Source organism: Opisthocomus hoazin, chromosome 22 (assembly GCF_030867145.1).
Source record: "Opisthocomus hoazin isolate bOpiHoa1 chromosome 22, bOpiHoa1.hap1, whole genome shotgun sequence".
Taxonomy (NCBI): Eukaryota; Metazoa; Chordata; class Aves; order Opisthocomiformes; family Opisthocomidae; genus Opisthocomus; species Opisthocomus hoazin.
The window spans coordinates 7,008,846-7,015,635 of record NC_134435.1 but is presented as its reverse complement, the minus strand read 5'-3'; the positions used below and the strand labels follow the sequence as shown (position 1 = coordinate 7,015,635).

Below are 6,790 nucleotides of genomic sequence, written 5' to 3'. Positions count from 1 at the left end.
GGGTCAGCTGATGCAAACCCTCTTCCATGTCTGCCCCCCGATGCAGGGAGAGAGATGAGTGAAAGCAGCTGGTCCCATCAGCACATCCCTCACTTGGCCAACAGAAGTCAAAGGAGAAAAAAAAATTAAAAAAATAAAAGTCCTTTTCTGGAGAAAAACTGAGAAACAAGCTTTATCGCACCAGGAACTACCCACAGACTCAAAACAGTGCAGCAAAACAAGACTCCTGCCCAGTCGGGCTGCGTTCAGGGCAGTAAGGGAGACCCTGAGGATGCGAGCACAGACATGTCCCCATGGCCATCGTGGTCCTGTGCTGAACGCAGCAGTACATGGTCCTGCCACCCAGCTGGGGCTCCCCAGTGTATCCCAGAAGGACTGGCCAGCACCACATGGCATCTTCTACATGAGATGGGGCATCGAGGCTGTTGAGAGTGGGTTTGCCTGTATGTCCTTGTGCCCTTGGAAATGTATTGTTTCTTTGTGAAAGGTTTTCTTTGGTTGGCTGTTTGATGTAAATTTTTGTTCTTGATTTTTGGAAAATATTAAAAGAGTTTGGATTTTTTTACTATTATGATTTTACTCGATCCTTCAGAGATTCCCTTGTAAGTAGGGCATCCCTGCTCCAGCCAAGGGCAGCCCAGGAAATAACAGCTTATTTTGGACACCAGCACCCTCAGCCTCTTGACCCTGCGAGAAGTACCAAGACCGCAAGTTCAACACATCTTTGAGGATCCTACAAAGGTCAGAGGAAGGAGGCAGACCCACAGTAGTCTGCCTTGCTTCAGCAAGGCATGAGCCTCCCATTATCTTTTAGCTCAGGAGCGAATGGGTTAAAGGGACACAAATCCAAGCCTTGCCTTGATTCCCATCCTCAACCAAACGCACTTGGGAAAACTGCAATTAATCTCATTTCCGAAAGTAAAGCCACAGCCCTTAAGGAGATAACTGTCACCTGCTTCACCTGGAAAGCACCCCTGGCTCAAGCATATCTGCAGAGAAGTCCCCCAAATGCCCAGCACAGGCTCTGTGGGACCAGCCCCAGCACCTGTAGACCCTGCCCAAGCAGGCCCTGGGCATCAGGGCCGCTTGCCACTCCTCCAGCACCCACTAGCTCCCCCCCTCCTCTGCTCCCCAAGCTTGTTTTAGCTCTCAAAGCTCTCATGCACTTCGATGAGTTTTTTTTTTTTCACCAAAAACCCCAGGCTGGTCACCACTGTCACTCCCACACGCACACCGGGCAGCCTCCTCTGGAAGGGCTCTCTGTCGTCTGGAGAGCAGGATCCATCTCAGAGTTTCCCCAGCAAGAGCTGATGACATCACTAAAACTAGCAATGCGTTGAGTGGCAGTGCTGTCACTAGCTATCACCATGGAGATGGCAAAGGGAGGACCAGGGGAGCAGTACCTCCAAGGGCCAGCATCTGCAGGGGGTAAAGTGCTGCTTGGGCCAAGTGACCCCAACAGTGACCAACAGCTCTGCAACCTGCACCCCCAGAGTGGGTCCCTCAGAGCCAGCCCCACGCCGAGGCAGAAAGGCTCTTTGCAAGGCCTGATGCCACTGGTGAAGGGCAAGGGTTTAACAGATGCTCCCAGAGCAAATGAACTCCCCCAGCCCAGAAGCAGGAAAATGCTGAGCTCCCGCTGACTGCAGCAGAGCTTGGCTAGCCAGGGACTGCCCTGGGACCCCAGCAGCTGGGATGCAGGCTGCCCTACCCCGCCTGGACACTCACCCTGCTTGCCCTCATCGTCACCAACGTGGGTGACATCCTGGGCAATGGCTTGGTAATCACCTCCGTCCTCCAGAACAAGGAGCTGTGGAAGGCAAATGGGCGGCTTGGATGGGATGGAGGAAGGGATGGATGGATGTCCCAGGACCAGGTACCCAGCTTATCAGCTTTGCAGGGATGTGCAGTGTGCTCCTGGCTGCACCCAGCCAAGCCCAAACTCAAGTTGATCTCTTATGGTATATACATGTGAAGCCAGTCATAACCTTTGGACTCCCACCGCCACCTCCACCTCATCATGCTTGGTCCTTTTGTAGCACCAAACAGCAAAGCACAGACCCTGCATCTCGCTCACCTCTAACTCCGAGAAAGTTATTGGAGTGGGAGGAGGAGCAGCCACAAGCATTGCCTGCCCTTCCTTCCCCAGCTCCGCATCTCCCGCCGGTCAGTGCTGGTGTTGCTGCCCTAACGCTGCCCAAGTAAGGACTGCCAGTTCCTCACTTCAAGCCCAAATCTGCCCTGTGGTCACATGAGGCTAACCCAGCACTGCTGATCAGCTCTGGCTTGTTGGATTTGATTTTATTGCAGCCCCAGTTCAGAGATGACAAATCCTGGCTCCTTTTTGCATGCCTTCAACCATCCCCTTATACATTGCACCCCACAATCTCCTGCCTCTCCTCCCTTCTGTGAGTCTTCATAGTGACAATGTCACATGCCCTGAATGTATTCAGACACCAGGCACAAGCAGCCCCAGGTACTCCCACGTCCTGTGCAAACCTTCGCTGTGCCATACCTTGTGGCAGCTAAAATTTGGGTCATCCTTCAACTTGTGGCCTTCTGGTGAATGCAATGCCACCAACAGTCCAGAGAGAGCTTGCTTTTTGCTATTTGCTTACAAATGGAAAAATAAAATACACATACACATCTATATTTACATATACTCTCACAGGTATCTATATGAAGTAGAAAGTAGTTCTGGGGTTAAACCAAGAGGGGATGGATTGTGGTCCCAAGATGCCGAGACTTCACAATGATTTCAGCCAGGACATGAGCATCTTCACCGCTTTTTAATAAAAAGCAGCTCCACTCTTCTTTCTGAAAAGGGACACCAACTGTGAAAGCTTCAGGTGAAATCACTTCATCCTAGATTTAGCAGACAGAGTCCAGCATCCCACTTCTCATCCCTCTTCCTCACTGGTAGCCAAACTCCGCATTGTATCAGCTGCAACACAGGGCGGCACCTTTCTGCCATGTCTCCTATGGCTAGCTTAGGTTCAGAACAAGGTACGTGGCAAGACGAGGGAAAGCCCCTTACCCTGAGTACCATTACAGTTTTCTGTAACACTGGAGCAGTTCTGTATAACCAGAGATGGTTGCATTCCAACCATTAGTTATAAATTCTTCCCTCTCTCTTCCCCTGCAGGCGATGCCTTTATGGTGAGCTTGGCCATTGCAGGTTTGCTGGTGGCTTTCTGTCCACACCTGCTTGTCCTGATGGCTACTTTCCACAATGGTTGGGTGATGGGCCACCTACACTGCCAGATCAGTGGCTTCCTGATGGATACGAGTGTCATCAGCTCGATCTCCAATATCACCAGTATCGCTATCAACTGCTACCTCTATGTCTGCCACAGCCTGAAGTACGACAGGGATTTCTCCAGTACCAACAGCCTGTGATAAGTGGGAATGGCACTCACTTTGGTGGCTATCATGCCAAATCTCTTTGTGGAGTCCCTGCAGCATGACCACCATGTGTACTCCTGCACCTTTGCCCAGTCCATCACACATCACACCATCACATCCGTCCCTGCGCATCATCGTTTTGGTGATAATCCACTTCTTACCCATCACTATCATCAGTTACTGCTACCTGAACATCTGTGTGCTTGTCATCTGGATACGGTGCAGGGTGAAGCCTGACATCCACCCCAAAACAAAGCCGCTTGATTCCCAGAACCTCTTAACTATGTTCATGGTCTTTGTGCTCTTTGCTGTCTGTTGGGCACCACTAAACTTTATTGGCTTTGCAGTAGGAGTGAAGCCATCCTTGGGTTTCTTGATCCCAGAACGGCTCTTCACCTCCAGCTATTTCATAGCACACTTTAACAGTTGCCTGAATGTGGTGATTTATGGGACCATGAACCAGAATTACAAGAGGATCATGCTGACTGTGTTCCAGCTGGCATACAGGACTTACGGAGACTAACCCCAGAGGACTGAGCCTGGAGAGAAAGACGACCCCATCCAAGTGCCTGCAGATAGACACATCAATCCTTTGCCTCCCTATCAGGGGTGTACAAACAGCACAACGAGAGCTAAGGGAGGAGAGTGAACGATGTATCTCCACCGAAACATGGTTCACACCAGGAACAACTGTGCCACCATGCTTCATAGTGCTTTACTGGAGGAGGGCACTGAGCACAGCAAAGTGAGCAATCTGCAGAAGACACCTGTTCAGTAAATCATCTGAACCCTTTAGGGTTTTCTTTCCACCTTCATTTCCCTTGTTATTCATCAAGTCTTTAAGACCTTAAGAGCATTTATGGACACTTGGGCACCTCAGAGGGGACTAGACCCTGTGAACCTTGGGTGAAGCATTAGGAGCACGTGCTCCTGAAGAGATCACAGAGCTGCCTTGCTCTCTGCTTTACCCTCATCCCTGCCAATACCTGAGAAAGAAATGTCCAAGTTTCACTCAACCCTTCTGTTACGTGGTGATGAGGGTCTGTGTTGGTAGAACAAATCCATGGACAGCAGAGAGGAGGTGTGGAACAGCATGTTGGCTCTGTCCTCCTGATAGCAGAGGGCTGGACAGAAATAGGCTCTCCTTCCATTGTATTTGCAACAAGTTCATGAGATAAATGTGTCAGGCTGGTCTGCTCTTAGCCCTCCTACGCTCCAGACCGCTTCTTCCCACCTCCCTCCATCTCTAGCCATCCGAGTTGGGCATGCACCTCTGACCACAAAGGAAGATAACATATTTTATGGCCAGGAATCACAAGTGAGCCTAAGCAACAACTGGCCTTCAGCTCCAAGTGTCATTTTGTAGAAGTTCCGTTCTAATCCTGCGCTGTTTGTCCTTCTGCAGCAGAAGAACGACCACAAGGAAATGGGAGGTGGTAAGCACAAAATCCTGTTTGCAGAGACGGAGCAAGGTATTTTGACCTGGGATAACCTGCCCCAAGCCCCTTTGCTGTACTTTGACGTTGCTATTGCAGCCTGGTCACCTGGCAGCACAACATGAGGCCTCATCCTCAGCTGGAGACAGCACCTAGCTGGGTGAGACACGTCCTCCAAAGTCCTCAGAGAATCATGTAGGACAAAGCACCTTCTCACCTTTCCCTGGCCACACTTTGCCCAGAGGCGCATATATGTTGGCTGCACACGAGCATCCAGCAGTTATACCACGGCCAGATGGCAATGGAGAAACACTAGTAAAACATTTGGTTATTCCACAGCCTGGTCGAGAAGATGCCAGCACGCTGCACTAGAGCGAGGGAGTAGCGTGTTGGTGGGTATCAGCCAATCCTGCGTGTCTGCAAGTGTATCACAGCGCAGTTGAAAGGACGTATAGGCAGTGCAAGTGGGCACACCTCAGAGCACTAACACGCAGGGGCAGGAGGGGAGATCACGCGATTTCCTCCTCACAGCAAGGACCAGAGCATCATCTGGAAGCACTGAACCGCTGCTCGGGTGCAGGAGGTGGGTGCACACAGAGGTTTCCTTCAGACTCCCCAGACCTCCTCCCAGCCAAGGAGGAGCCAGGTTCTCCTCCCATGGCAGCCACGCACCAACAGTCGATTCATGCAGCCCCAGTTTACCTGGTCTGCATCTATTGCTCCGAAGAACAAAGAAACGTGAAATCTCCAGTTTGCTCATTCTCCTCAAGCCAAAATAGAAGTAATTTCTTGAAATGCTCTCACTGCATTTTTGCCGCAGCAGCACTGGGAACACACCAGGGTTGTGTCTGGGAGGTTCAGAAGGACCCATCCATGCAGCAGCGCTCCCAGGCACCACCGAAGAGGGATCTCAGAGTCTTAAACACCCACCACACCCCCACAGCCCGCTGTCCCCAACATCATCATTACCACTCTTCCCACCAACCCTATCCCAGAAACCACTCCCCTGGCGCTTCCTGACCCAAGCCTAAACATTTGGGCTTTCACTCGACTGCTGGGTGCCTTAGTGGGGAACTGGGGGAAGGCACTCAAGAAAAAGCACAAACACCAGGAGGCTTGAGATGCCAGAATAGAGACGCTTAGCTCCGACAACACTCTGATGTGAAAAAAAACTGCTACTCACATCCCCTCCTGGGGGCCAAAATCAGGGAAGGGGATGGCATTTGGGACAGACAGGGACAGTCTCACTGAACAGCCCAGATGAAACTGCAACCAGCCCCACAGCCGGCTGGCCCAGGAGCTGAGTTACCCCGAGGTTTGCAAGGGAATTCACCCTCCAGTCCCTGCCTGGATTAGGACTGATATTTCAGCTGTTTGGTTTTACTTTATAAATCCCTTTTGACACTTTCATTCTAAAAGAGCACAATCCCTGCACGTTAATTTGGGCACAGCGCTTCTAGGCTCAGACATCAGCTGTGTAGAGAAATACAGGAGAGATCCTGGGGGAGATGGGAAAGTAAAAAGAGCGTTTTTTTTGTAATTCCAAGAGTTGCTTCACACTGGAGAAGGTCCCTGCCAGCCTCAGTCACCCTACAACCCTAAAGCACTTTGCAGACAGAGCACAGCAGCATCTCCACCAGCCCCAGGAATGGGGCTGCCTCTGGGCTGGAGCAGCAGAAGGGAACCCACCAGTACAGCCCACAGCACGCTGCTCCAAACCCCAAGTCTGCCCACACATTTATGCCACCCCGGCACCTCCAGCCACATATCCCGCCACCAGCTCCGTGTCCCAAGCCAGGGACTCACCCCACTCCCCGAAACACCCCAGGGATGCCACAGCACCCTACCTGCTCACTCAGGGGGATCTCCTCGTGCAGAGAGGCTGAGCAGGGGACAGCACAGCAACCTCCCTCCTGCCTGAACCACTGGCTGCAGAATGAGCATCACCT

General features: G+C 51.6%; 1 pseudogene; it reads left to right on the top strand.

Annotated features, from left to right (window-relative positions):
- Positions 1–1,367: 1,367 nt before the first annotated feature.
- On the top strand, positions 1,368–3,928 carry LOC104336783 (melatonin receptor type 1B-like; annotated as a pseudogene).
- The last annotated feature ends 2,862 nt before the right edge of the window (positions 3,929–6,790 follow it).